General features: G+C 39.5%; 1 pseudogene; it reads left to right on the forward strand.

The window, feature by feature from the left end:
* Window positions 1-12,198: 12,198 nt before the first annotated feature.
* Window positions 12,199-12,659, forward strand: LOC114626120 (annotated as a pseudogene).
* Window positions 12,660-13,506: the final 847 nt, after the last annotated feature.

Below are 13,506 nucleotides of genomic sequence, written 5' to 3' on the forward strand. Positions count from 1 at the left end.
AATTCTGAACATCTATGCTCCAAATGAAAGGGCACCTACATACATAAAAGAAACTCTACTAAAGCTCAAAACACACATTACACCTCACACAATAATAGTGGGGGATTTCAACACCCCACTCTCAGCAATGGACAGATCATGGAAACAGAAACTAAACAGAGACACTTTGAAATTAACAGAAGTTATGAACCAAATGGACTTAACAGACATCTATAGAACATTTCATCCTAAAACAAAAGAATATACCTTTTTCTCAGCTCCTCATGGTACCTTCTCCAAAATAGACCATATAATTGGTCACAAAACAAGCCTCTACAGATACAAAAAGATTGAAATAATCCCTTGCATCTTATAAGATCACCACGGACTAAGACTGGTCTTTAATAATGACAAAAACAATGGAAAACCCACGTACACATGGAAACTGAACAACTCTCTACTCAATGATGACTTGGTCAAGGAAGAAATAAAGAAAGAAATAAAAGACTTTTTAGAATTCAATGAAAATGAGGACACATCATACCAAAACTTGTGGGACTCCATGAAGGCAGTGCTAAGAGGAAAGCTCATAGCTCTAAGTGCCTACAAAAAGAAACTGGAAAGAGCACACACTAACAAGTTGACTGCACAACTAAAAGCTCTAGAACAAAAAGAAGCAAATACACCCAGGAGGAGTAGAAGGCAGGAAATAATCAAACTCAGGGCTGAAATCAACCAAATAGAAACAGAAAGAACAATACAAAATATCAATAAAACCAGGAGTTGGTTCTTTGAGAAAATCAACAAGATAGATAAACCCATAGCCAGATTAACCAGAGGGCACAGAGACAGTATCCAAATTAATAAAATCAGAACTGAAAAGGGAGACATAACAACAGAAACTGAAGAAATTCAAAAAATCATCAGATCCTACTACAAAGGCCTATACTCAACAAAACTGGAAAACCTGGGTGAAATGAACAACTTCCTAGACAGATACCAGGTACCAAAGTTAAATCAGGAGCAGATAAACCATCTAAACAGTCCCATAACCCCTAAGGAAATAGCAGCAGTCATTAAAAGTCTCCCCACCAAAAAAGCCCAGGACAAGAAGGTTTTAGTGCAGAATTCTATCAGACCTTCAAGGAAGACCTAATACCAATTCTCTTCAAACTATTCCACAAAATAGAAACAGAAGGAACACTACCCAATTCGCTCTATGAAGCTACAATTACACTCATACCCAAACCCCACAAGGACCCGACAAAGAAAGAGAACTTCAGACCAATCTCCCTTATGAACATTGATGCAAAAATACTCAATAAAATTCTAGCAAACCGAATCCAAGACCACATCAAAACAATCATCCATCATGATCAAGTAGGTTTTATCCCAGGAATGCAGGGATGGTTCAATATTCGGAAATCCATCAATGTAATCCTCTATATAAACAAACTCAAAGGAAAAAAAAACCACATGATCATCTCACTAGATGCTGAGAAAACATTTGACAAAACTCAACATCCCTTCATGACAAAAGTCTTGGAAAGATCAGGAATTCAAAGCCCCTACCTAAACATAGTAAAAGCAATTTACAGCAAACCAGTAGCCAACATCAAACTAAATGGAGAGAAACTTGAAGCAATCCCACTAAGATCAGGGACTAGACAAGGCTGCACACTCTCCCCCTACCTATTCAATATAGTACTGGAAGTCCTAGCCAGAGCAATTAGACAACAAAAAGAAGTCAAAGGGATACAAATAGGAAAGGAAAAAGTCAAAATATCACTATTTGCAGATGATATGATAGTATACTTAAGTGACCCCCAAACTTCCACCAGAGAACTCGTAAACCTGATAAACAACTTCAGCAAAGTGGCTGGTTATAAAATCAACTCAAACAAATCAGTAGCCTTCCTCTACATGAAAGATAAACAGACTGAAAAAGAAATTAGGGAAATGACACCCTTCACAATAGTTGCAAATAATATAAAATACCTTGGTGTGAATCTAACCAAGCAAGTGAAAGACCTGTATGACAAGAACTTCAAGTCTCTGAAGAAAGAAATTGAAGAAGATCTCAGAAGATGGAAAGATCTCCCATGCTCATGGATTGGCAGGATTAATATAATAAAAATGGCCATCTTGCCAAAAGCAATCTACAGATTCAATGCAATGCCCATTAAAATCCCAACTCTATTCTTCACAGAGTTAGAAAAGGAAATTCTTAAGTTCATTTGGAATAACAAAAACCCAGGATAGCGAAAACTATTCTCAACAATAAAAGAACTTCTGGAGGAATCACCATCCCTGACCTCAAGCTGTACTACAGAGCAATAGTGATAAAAACTACATGGTATTGGTACAGAGACAGGCAGGAAGATCAATGGAATAGAATTGAAGACCCAGAAATGAACCCACACACCTATGGTCACTTGATCTTTGACAAAGGAGCTAAAACTGTCCAGTGGAAAATGGACAGCATTTTCAACAAATGGTGCTGGATCAACTGGAGGACAACATGTAGAAGAATGAAAATTGATCCATTCTTATCCCCTTGTACAAACCTCAAGTCTAAGTGGATAAAAGACCTCCACATAAAACCAGATACACTGAAACTAATAGAAGAGAAGGTGGGAAAGAGCCTCGAATACTTGGGCACAGGGGAAAAGTTCCTGAACAGAACACCAATGGCATATGCTCTAAGAACAAGAACTGACAAATGGGACTTCATAAAATTGCAAAGTTTCTGTAAGGCAAAGGACACTGTCAATAGGACAAAATGACAACCAACAAATTGGGAAAAGATCTTTACCAATCCTTCATCTGATAGAGGGCTAATACCCAATATATACAAAGAACTCAAGAAATTAGACTCCAGACAACCAAATAACCCTATTAAAAAATGGGGTATAGAGCCTAACAAAGAATTTTCAACTGACGAAACACTCAGAAGCACCTAAACACTCAGAAGCACCTAAAGAAATGTTCAGTATCCTTAGTCATCAGGGAACTGCAAATCAAAACAACCCTGAGATTCCATCTCACACCAGTCAGAATGGCTAAGATTAAAAACTCAGGTGATAGTAGATGCTGGCAAGGGTGTGGAGAAAGAGGAACACTCCTCCATTGTTGGTGGGACTGCAAAATGGTGCAACCACTTTGGAAATCAGTGTGGCGGTTCCTCAGAAAATTGGACATAGCATTACCTGAGGATCCAGCTATACCACTTCTAGGTTTATACCCAGAAGATGCCCGAACATATAACAAGGACATATGCTCAACTATGTTCATAGCAGCCTTATTTATAATAGCCAGGAGCTGGAAAGAACCCAGATGTCCTTCAGCTGAGGAATGGATTCAAAAAATGTGGTACATTTACACAATGGAGTATTACTCAGCTATTAAAAACAATTAATTCGAGAGTTTCCTAGGTAAATGGTAGGAACTAGAAATTATCATCCTGAGTGAGGTAAGCCAATCACAAAAGAACACACATGGTATTCACTCACTGATTATCGGATATTAGCCCAGAACCTTGAAATGCCCAAGATTCAACTCACAGGCCACATGAAGGTCATGAAGAAGGAAGACCAAGTGGGGGTGCTTCGGTCCTTCTTAGAAGGAGCAACAAAATAGTCAAGGGAGCAAATATAGAGACAAAGTGAGGGACAGAAACTGAAGGAGGGGCCGTCTGAAGACCATTCCACCTGAGTATCCATCCCATGTGCAGTCACCAAAGGTAGATGCTGATGTGGAAGTCAGGAATTGCATGCTGATAAGAGCCTGATATGGATGTCTCCTCAGAGGTCTTCAAGAGTCTGACATATTCAGAGGTAGATGCTCACAACTAGCCATTGAACTGATCATGGGGTTCCCAATGGAGGAGTTAGAGTGAATGCCATTGGAACTGAAAGGGTTTGTGGCCCCATGAGGAGAGCAACAATACCAACCAACCACAGCTCCCAGGGTCTAAACCACCAGCCTGGGAACACTTAGGGAGGGATCCAGGGCTTCAGCTGTATACATAAGAGCAGAGGGCCCTGCTGGGCATAGGTGGGAGAAGAGAACCTTGGCCTCATGAAGGCTGGATGCCCCAGGGGGTGGGACTTTGAGGGTGGGGAGGTAGGAGTTGGGGGGGTATGTAGGGGTACATCTGCAGAGAAGCAGGTGGAGGGGTGAGGGGATAAGGGGTTCATGGGTGGGTGGGGGATTGGGTAAGGGGTCAACATATGAAATATAAATAAAACATCCAATAAAAAAAGCAGGTTAAACACAATAGACTGAGTACACAGTAAGAGAGCAATCTTAAGTGACGTCAAAGTATATTACTGTCTCTGGCTGTGAGGTCCAGCAAAAGTTCCAGTATCTTAGAATGTAAGACATGTTTTCACAATATTGCAATGCCACACATACCTATATACATGTAGACACACATACACACAGTAACATTTGTACACAAACATGAGTATATACATAAACATGCATTATAAATATACAAGCACATAATGCAACAAAAAGAAGGTCAAGGATAAAAGGAAACACTTCAGTAAGAAAAAGCAAACACTCAACAAAATAAGAGAAAAAGCTTTGCATTTCTGTAGTGACAATGAAAGTCGGCTGATAATGGAGGAATAACTGGGACATTCTACAGAAAAGAATGTGACACACTCAAGATGATATTCAAGCCAAGAGGCAGCAGAGAGCTGTTCACCCACAAAAAGGAGCTCAGCTACACAGGCCCATGAGCACTCTTGATGAGTCCACTTAAAGATGAACTTGAGACTCATAAGAGGGTATAGAACTAAAAGCTTACGGATGGAGAATCTGTGGCCACCCAACAGGCAAGATTCAAAGAACACACTTCAGTAGACATTTTAAATAACTGTCGGGAGGAGGGCTGCTAAGCATAATATCACTGTTTCATAAGCTAGCACAGCATGAAAGCAGTATGATAATGAAGAGAACCACAAGAGGAGATGGAAACAAGTAGAAAATGACTAATGTCTTGATTTCACAGCAAAGTATTAAACAGTTGTAGAAAATCAGTATTGTGTACAATTGAATATGGGGCCTGTTATACAAGCAGAAACTGTCTCAAAAAGGTGAAAAACGATTAAGGAAGGAATCTAATGTTGACCTCTGGCCTCCACACGCATGCATGCACACACAGGTGCATACACGTAAACTCATATACACACATACTTTCCACACAAATAATGGTAATAAAATTAAAAACTGTAATTCAAAAGGAAGTAGTGTCTCCAACTTGTCATTTGTATCCATCATTTCCATCCTTATCCTTATGGTGATACTTTATGAACTAGTATCTTTTGGAAGAGCGTTAAAATCATCCATCTGAATGAAGCCTATGATGCAGTTCTAAAAGCATTTTCATTCATTTGTGGGAAACCAAGGAAAATTAAGTGCAATGCCTTTATAAAACTGTATTATCTGTACATAACCTGCCAAAACAAAGAATTCAGGGAACTATGTGTCCATCTTTACTTCTAGCATTAACAAAAAGGATCTCATGATAGTGAAAGATGGCAGCAGAAGCAGCAACAAAAACACCAAAATGTATGTATTTACCAACAAGGAGTAAAGGGTAAGCAGGCAAAGCAGCCCTGATTTTTCCATCAGACTCTTGATACCTAGGCCACCGGCACTGTACTATCCACTCAGGGAAAAAGCTTCCCTTGTTTAATTTTTTTCAGGAAATACTCTCACAAAACCCAGATCTAATTAAGTTGAAACCAAGATTAATATCACACATAACCCTGAACATCTAGTATGGTGGTCATCTGCCATACATGGCACTTACTCCTCGTTGGTGTTCATTTTTAGATGCTTTTTATTTTATTATTTGTGGGGGTTTATATTGCTTAATCTTTGTCACCATGTTTCATCAGTTCTGTTTAAGGAAAAAAGTCTTTGTGGTGTCATATGCTCAGCTTCATTCAACCATTTCTATTGTACTCCAAGCACTTCTCAGAGTGTGAATTCACTTCATTTAGGACAGCAAAGGATTCCCAAAGCACAAAGAACAGGCTGAAGGTGGGTTTTATTTATAGTTCCCTCCCTTCTTAGTAACTGGAAGCCTCCTTCAGAAATGTGATCATCATATTTATGAAGCAAAGCATTTCAATTGTACTCCAATAAAGTCATATTTTGCCTTTTATGGAAAGAACATTCTAACATTTTATTGAAAATATATTTTTATACAATGTATTATGATTATGGTTCCCATCCCCCAACTCCTTCCAGATTCTCCTCACTCTTCCCCATACATCTCCACACTCTTTCTTCCTTTCATTATAAGATAGGCATCTAAAACAAATAAATAATAATAATTTTAAAATAAGGTAAAATAAAAACAAACAAACCAGAATGGGACAAAACAAACATACAGGAAAAAAAGAGCCAAAGAAAAAGCAAAAGAAACTCATATAGAGATACACATACTTGCACATACAGTTATGGTTTGTATATGCTCAGCCCAGGGAGTAGTGCTATTAGAAGGTGTGGCCCTGTTGGGGTAGGTGTGTCACTGTGGATGTGGGCTTTAAGACCCTCATCCTAGCTGCCTGGAAGCCAGTATTCTGCCAGCAGCTTTCAGATGAAGATGTAGAACTCTCAGCTCCTCCTGCATCATACCTACCTGGATGCTGCCATGTTCCTGCCTTGATGATACTGGACTGAACCTCTGAACCTGTAAGGTAGCCCCAATTAAATGTTGTTCTTATAAGAGTTGCCTTGGTCATAGTGTCTGTACACAGCAGTAAAAACCTAACTAAGACACCCCATAAAAACAAAAGCAGAAAATATAATATATAAGCAAAAATTTGTAAGATTTAAAAAATGTACAGAAAAAACATTGTGAGAAAAAAATACTATTGACTTTTCTTTGTGTTTACCACCTACTGTTATGTATATGGCCTTCCCTTCAGTGTGGTCTGAGTCTTAGTCAGTGTTCTCTCCTGTTGCTGTGAAGAGACATCATGACCAGGGAAATTATTATAAAAGAAGCATTTAATTGTGGGCTTGTTTACACTTTAGGAGGCTTACTCCATTATCATTGTGGTGGGTAGCATGACAACACACAGGCAGACATGGAGCTGGAGCCATAGCTGAGAACTACATCCTGATTCACAAGCAGGGTTGGAGGTTCAGGGGAAACTGAGCCTGGCAGAGCTTTTGAAAGCTCAAAGATGACCACCGCCCCCTCCCGCCCCCTCCCCGCCCCACACACACACTTCCTCTAACCAGGCCACACCTTCTAATCCTTCTAATCCTTTCTAAGAGTTCCACTCCACTCTGATAAAACATTCAATTATATGAGCCTGCGGGGGTCATTCCTATTCAAACCACCACAGTTTGCATACCCAGTGAGGTTCCATTGAAGAAAACTAATTTTTCGTTTGCAAGTGGTTGTCAATTGGAAGTAACTTCTAGGTTAGGGATGGGGGCTCTGTCCATTTCCTCTCTTGGCACTGAGACCCCAGTCTGGCTTAGACCTGTGGAAGCCCTGTGCATGCTGCTTACATCTCTGTGAGTTTGTATATGTGTCAATCCTGTTCTTTCTAGAAGGCCTTCCTTCTTTGGTGTCTGGCATCCCCTCTGGCTCTTACAACCATTCCACCTCCTCTTCTGCAGTGTTGTCTTTAGCCTTAAGCAGAGAAAATTGATGAAGATATCCTATTTAGGACTTAATATTCTAAGGTTTCTTGCTCTGTGCATGTAATTCAGATGTATAATTCTCTATTAGTTCCCATCTACTGAAGGAAGAAGCTTCTCTGATGATGGTCAAACAAGACACTGATCTATGAGTCTAGCAGAATATCGTTAAGAGTAATATTTTGCTATATTCCTTTAGCAGAGCAGTAGTATAAGGTTTTTCCCTAGGTGCCTGGCTTATCTAGTCTCAGGTTCTTAGACACCCAAGGAGTGTCAGACATGGGTTTCATGTAATGAAGTAGGCCTTAATTACAATCAGATAATGGTTGGTTATTTCCACAACTTTTGTGCCACTATGACACCAGCATAACTTGTAGGCAGGTCACCATTTTAGAACAAAGGGTTTATAGCTGGATTAATGGTTACCTGTCTTCATTGGTAGCATACAGAGTGCCTTTCAGTACCTGAAAACTAGTCAGCAGGGGTGAAGGCTCTAAGTATACATCAGCTCAACTTCTTCAGGTTCAATGAGATATATATGTCATATTCAGCAATACGGCCTTACCATAAGTTTATGGAGAGCAAGCAATAGCATTGACAATAGTCCGAGTTGTTTGGGAGTTCCTATATTGACCCTTTGACCAATAATAGTTATATGTAGCCCATTCTTGGCATTTGGAGGTTTCATTTGGTGATAACAGATGGCTTTTTGGGACTCCATTGTCCCCATTATTTACCCAATTCATTTAGATCTCCTTCGTATGTGCATATTTTTAGGAAGCTTCTACTGTATTGGGTTTCCATATGACCTGTCAAATGGACCTTAGTTTTAGCTGTCCCACCCCCATTCTTTTCTCCCCTTCCCATTTGATCCTCCTGTTCTAGTTGTTCCCTCAACCTGTGTCCATCTATTACTATCTATTCTATTTCCTCTTCCTAAGGAGTTTCTGTTCTTCCCCAGTAGTCCCTTACTCTATACTTAACCTCTGTAGTTACAAGAATTATAGTTGTAGTCTGCTTATCAAATATCTAAGAGTTACCACCCACATATAAGCAAATATGTATCATTTTTGTCCTTTTGGATATGAATTATCTCACATGATTTTTTTCTCTAGCTCTATGCATTTACCTGTGAATTTCATAATTTTGATAGTTTTACAGCTAAGTAATACTAGATTATGCAAATGTAGCACATTTTATTTATCCATTCATCCTTTGATGGACGGCTAGGCTGTTTCCAATTTCTATCTATTATGAATAGAGTAGCAATAAACATGGTAAAGCAGGTGACTTTGTGATTGTATAAGCATCTTTTGTGTGTATGCCCAAGAGTCATAAAACAGGATCTTAAGGTAGATTGATTCCCTGCTTTCTGAGGAACAACCATACTGAGTTCCATAACAGCTGCATGAGTTTGCATTCCCACCAGCAATAGATAAGTATTCCTGTTATCCCATATCCTTGGCAGCGTGAGCTATTTATTGATTTTGGCCACTGTAGCTGGCGTAAGATAAAATCTCAAAGTAGTTTTGATTTGCATTTCCCTAATGACTAATGGTGTAGAGCATTTCTTTAAGTGTTTCTCAGCCATTTGTGTTCCCTCTTTCGAGACCTCCCTTTAGTACCCCATTTTTGATTGTCATTTGTTTTCTTGATATCCATTTTTTGAGGGTTTTTTATATATTTTTAGATAGTAGCCCTCTATTAGATGTGTATTTGGTAAAAAAATCTTTCCCCATTCTGTAACCTGTTTTAACCTAATGATAGTGTCCTCTGCCATACCAATGATTTTCCATTTCATGATGTACCAATTGTTTATCTTAGTGACTGTCCTACTCAGAAAGGCTTTTCCTATGCCAATGCATTCAAGGCTATCCCCCACCTTCTTTTCTATTAGGCTCAGAGTATCTATTTTATTGTTCATGTCTTTGAACCATTTGGATTTGAGGTTTGTGTGGGATGATAAGTATGACTCTATTTGAATTAATTTGTATTATTATACATGCAATCATTCAGCTTGACCTGCACCAGTTGTTGAAGATGCTGTCTTTGACAGGGAAGAGGGGGGTATCTATTTCCGGTTTCTTCTCAAAAAATCAGGTATCCATAGGTGTGTGGACTTATGTCTGAGTCTTCATTTCTATTCCATGGATCACCATGCCTATTTTTATGCGGCTTTTAATACTATACCGTGTGGATTTTATTGCTATAGCTCTGGAGTATACCTAGGAATTGCAAACTATACTACCACCAGCAGCTCTTTCATTATATAGGATTGTCCTGATTTATCTTTTATTTTGTGTGTGTGTATATGTGTTTCCATATAAGCTGAAAATTGTCCTTTCAAGTTCAGTGAAAAATTGTGTTGGAATTGTGTTGGAATCTTGATGCATTTAATCTATAGCTTGATTTTTGTAGGATGGTCATTTTTGCAATGTTAATCCTAAGATATTTCCATCCTCTGATATCTTCTTCATTTTTTTCTTCAAAGACTTGAAGTTTTGTCATCCAAGTACTTCACTTGCTTAAAGTTACCTCAAGATAGTTTATATTATTTACAGTTATTGTTATTTCCCTGATTTCTTTCTCAAAACCATTTTTCATTTATATATATGAAGGCTACTGATTTTCTGCATTAATTTTGTATCCAGCTACTTTGCTAGGAGAATTTATCACCTGTAGGAGTTCCTCATATAATTTTTAGGATCATTTATGTGCACTATCATATCATCTATAAATAAAGATATTTTGACATATTCTTTTCTAATATGTATTCCCTTGGTCTTTTTCAGTTGTCTTATTACTTTAGCTAAGACTTCAAGTACTGTATTGAATAGCTATGGAGAGAATGGACAACATTGGCTTGTTTCTGCATTTTTAGTAGAATTGCTTTGACTTTCTCTCCATTTAATTTGATGTTGAGTATAGGCTTTCTCTAAACTGCCTTATTATGTTGAGGTATGCCCCTTGTATCCCTAATCTCTATAGGACTTTTATTATGAAGAGGTATTGAATTTTTGTCACAGGCTTTTCTGCATCTAATGAGATGATTATGTAGAAATTTTTCTTTGAGGTTTTTTTTTTAATATGGTAAGTTACATTTACCAACTTACATATGTTGAACCATCCCTGAATCTCTAAGATGAAGTCTCCTTAATAATGGTGGATAATCTTTTTGGTGTATTCTTCTATTTGCTTTGCAAGTACTTTATTGAGAATTTTTTCATCTATGTTCATAAGTGAAATTGGTCCTTAATTCTCTTTCTTTGCTGGACCTTTATGTGGTTTAGGTATCAGGGTACTTGTGACCTCATAAAAAGAATTAGGCAATGTTCCTTCTATTTCTATTTGGGGGAATAACTTTAAAAACTATTGGCATTAATTTTTCTTTGAAAATCTTGTAGAATTCTACATTAGATCTGCCTAGCCTTGAGATTTGAAGGGGTGGTGGCATAATTTTTTTTAACTTGAGACATACCCCATTGGAAAGAGCCAACCTCTGACACTATTAATGATTGTTATGCTTGCAGACAGGAGCCTAGCACAACTGTCTTCTGAAAGCTTCATCTGCAGTGGATGGAAACAGATGCAGAGACTCACAGCCAAACACTAGGGAGACCTCAGGGAGACTTGTGGAAGAGTGGGAGGGGAAGGACCAAGGGGGCTGGAGGGGTCAAGGATACCATAAGAATACCTACAGGGCCAACTAACCTGGGCCCTTGTGGAGCTCACAGAGACCGAACTATCAACCAAAAAGCATGCATGGCCTGGATCTAGGCCCCCTACATATAGGTAGCAGATATGCAGCTTGGTTTTCATGTGGGTCCCCCAACAATTGGAGCAGGGGCTGCCTCTGACTTGAACTCTGTTGCCTGCCTGTGGACCCCTTTCCTCTAGCTGGGCTGCCTTGTTTGATGAGACTTGATGTGCCAGGACGGGTTGGTATCCAGTGGGGTATGGGGAGGAGGGGGAAAGGGGAATTGGGAGGAGAGAATGGAGGGGGCCTGCAATAGGGATGTAAAGTGAATAAATAAACTAATGAGCAAGCTGGAGAGATGGCTCAGTGGTTAAGAGCACTGACTGCTCTTCCAGAAGTCCTGAGTTCAATTCCCAGCAACCACATGATGGCTCACAACCATTTGGAATGGGATCTGATGCCCTCTTCTGGTGTGTCTGAAGAGAACAATGGTGTATTCATATACATAAAATAAATAAATAAATATTTAAAAAAGTAACTCTAAAAAATTAACAAACAAAATACAACTGAAGATTCATACAAAATTTTAGTGTTTAACTTGAAGTAATATAGAAATTAATTCACATAATAAAACATCAAGCTCATAATTTTTCTGTCAACAGGCTTTTGACAGCAAAGATACTATTTTAGCAATATCTGATTAAAATACTTTATAACAATGTTAATAAAAAAGAAGTTTTGGAAGAAGCTGGCCCAGCCCTGTTAGCAGCCGGCCAGTGGCGGGACTGGAGCCCTGCTCCTGTGAGCAGGTCTGGGTCTAGCTGGCAGCCCGAAGGTGAGGTTCCATGAAGCTGTACAGCCTCAGTGCCCTTTACAAAAGCAAACCAAAATTGGTACTTCTCAAAGCCGTGTACAACGTGTCTTCCTTCAGTTTCTTCCAGAGGTCCAGTGTTCAGGAATTCATGACCTTTACAAGTCAACTAACTGGTTGTAGAATGCTCAGCCAAAGGCAGCAGAGCCTTCTGTCAAAGAGCAAGAGTATCTTTGCCAGGTCTACATCCGGAGTGACAGTTTTGCAGGTGTAGTCACTACTGACAGCGAATACCCTTCCAAAGTGGCTTTCATCTTGCTGGAGAAAGTACTAGATGAATTCTCCAAGCAGGTCAGTAGAATAGACTGGCCAGTAGGATCTCCTAATACAAGATACCAGAATCCCCAAGAAGCTGATCCCATGAATAAAGTACAGGCTGAATTGGACGAGACCAAAATCATTCTGCACAACACCATGGAGTCTTTGTTAGAATGAGGTTAGAAGCTTAGTATCCAAATCAGAAGTACTAGGAACACTGCCTGGAAACAAACTCATGCTATGCAATCATGTGAAGTAGCCCACAGAGGCCGACGCTGGATCCTCATGTCACATCAGCCCCTGGAGACAAGTAATGTTCTAGAAGACGATCTGGCTGCTTTTATTTTGAAGTTCCCAAGAATAATGGAGGGATGATTTAAGAGTGGGAACACTGGAGTTTGTATGTGTGGTTGTGACTTTGAGAAAGAATTTGAGATCCTTAAAGATGTAATATTGGGAGAATGAAACCATAAACTCTAAGTGGCTCTTACAGGTGCATAAGGGCTTATTCTCAGCTAACCCTGGAAGGCTCTATGAGAAGGAATCTTTTTCCTGATCCTTGATATGACTTAGGATTTCATTTATATTAACTATCTAGTGAATGGGGTGGGGGAGGGTGTCTGGTGATAGGAATGGGGTAGGCAGAGTTTGAACATTCTACTACCTTGCACTATGGGGGCTGGGAGAAGGTCACCATGGCCAGTAAAAGGCAGTGGTCACTGGGTCTCACATGTTTAGCTTGCCTGTCTGCTAGGACTGTCATCTGACAGGGACAGGATCCATGCTAAGTACCTTCATCCAGTACCACAAAGATGACTTGTGGAAGGTACTTAGAATGGGCTAAGATGGGAAGGATGGGTTTTATCAGCTAGCAGACTGAGTATGGGCTGGAGCTGTTCTAGTGTTGGGAGGGTCAGCTGGGAGTGTCCATCTTTGGGGACGAAGCAGACACAGGTACCTTCAGCTGTCCAGTGTAGAGGAACAGTCACCTACCTAGACTTGCAGTTGGACTTTGAACATCAAG

Source organism: Grammomys surdaster, unplaced genomic scaffold, assembly GCF_004785775.1.
Source record: "Grammomys surdaster isolate TR1022 unplaced genomic scaffold, NIH_TR_1.0 228, whole genome shotgun sequence".
NCBI lineage: Eukaryota > Metazoa > Chordata > Mammalia > Rodentia > Muridae > Grammomys > Grammomys surdaster.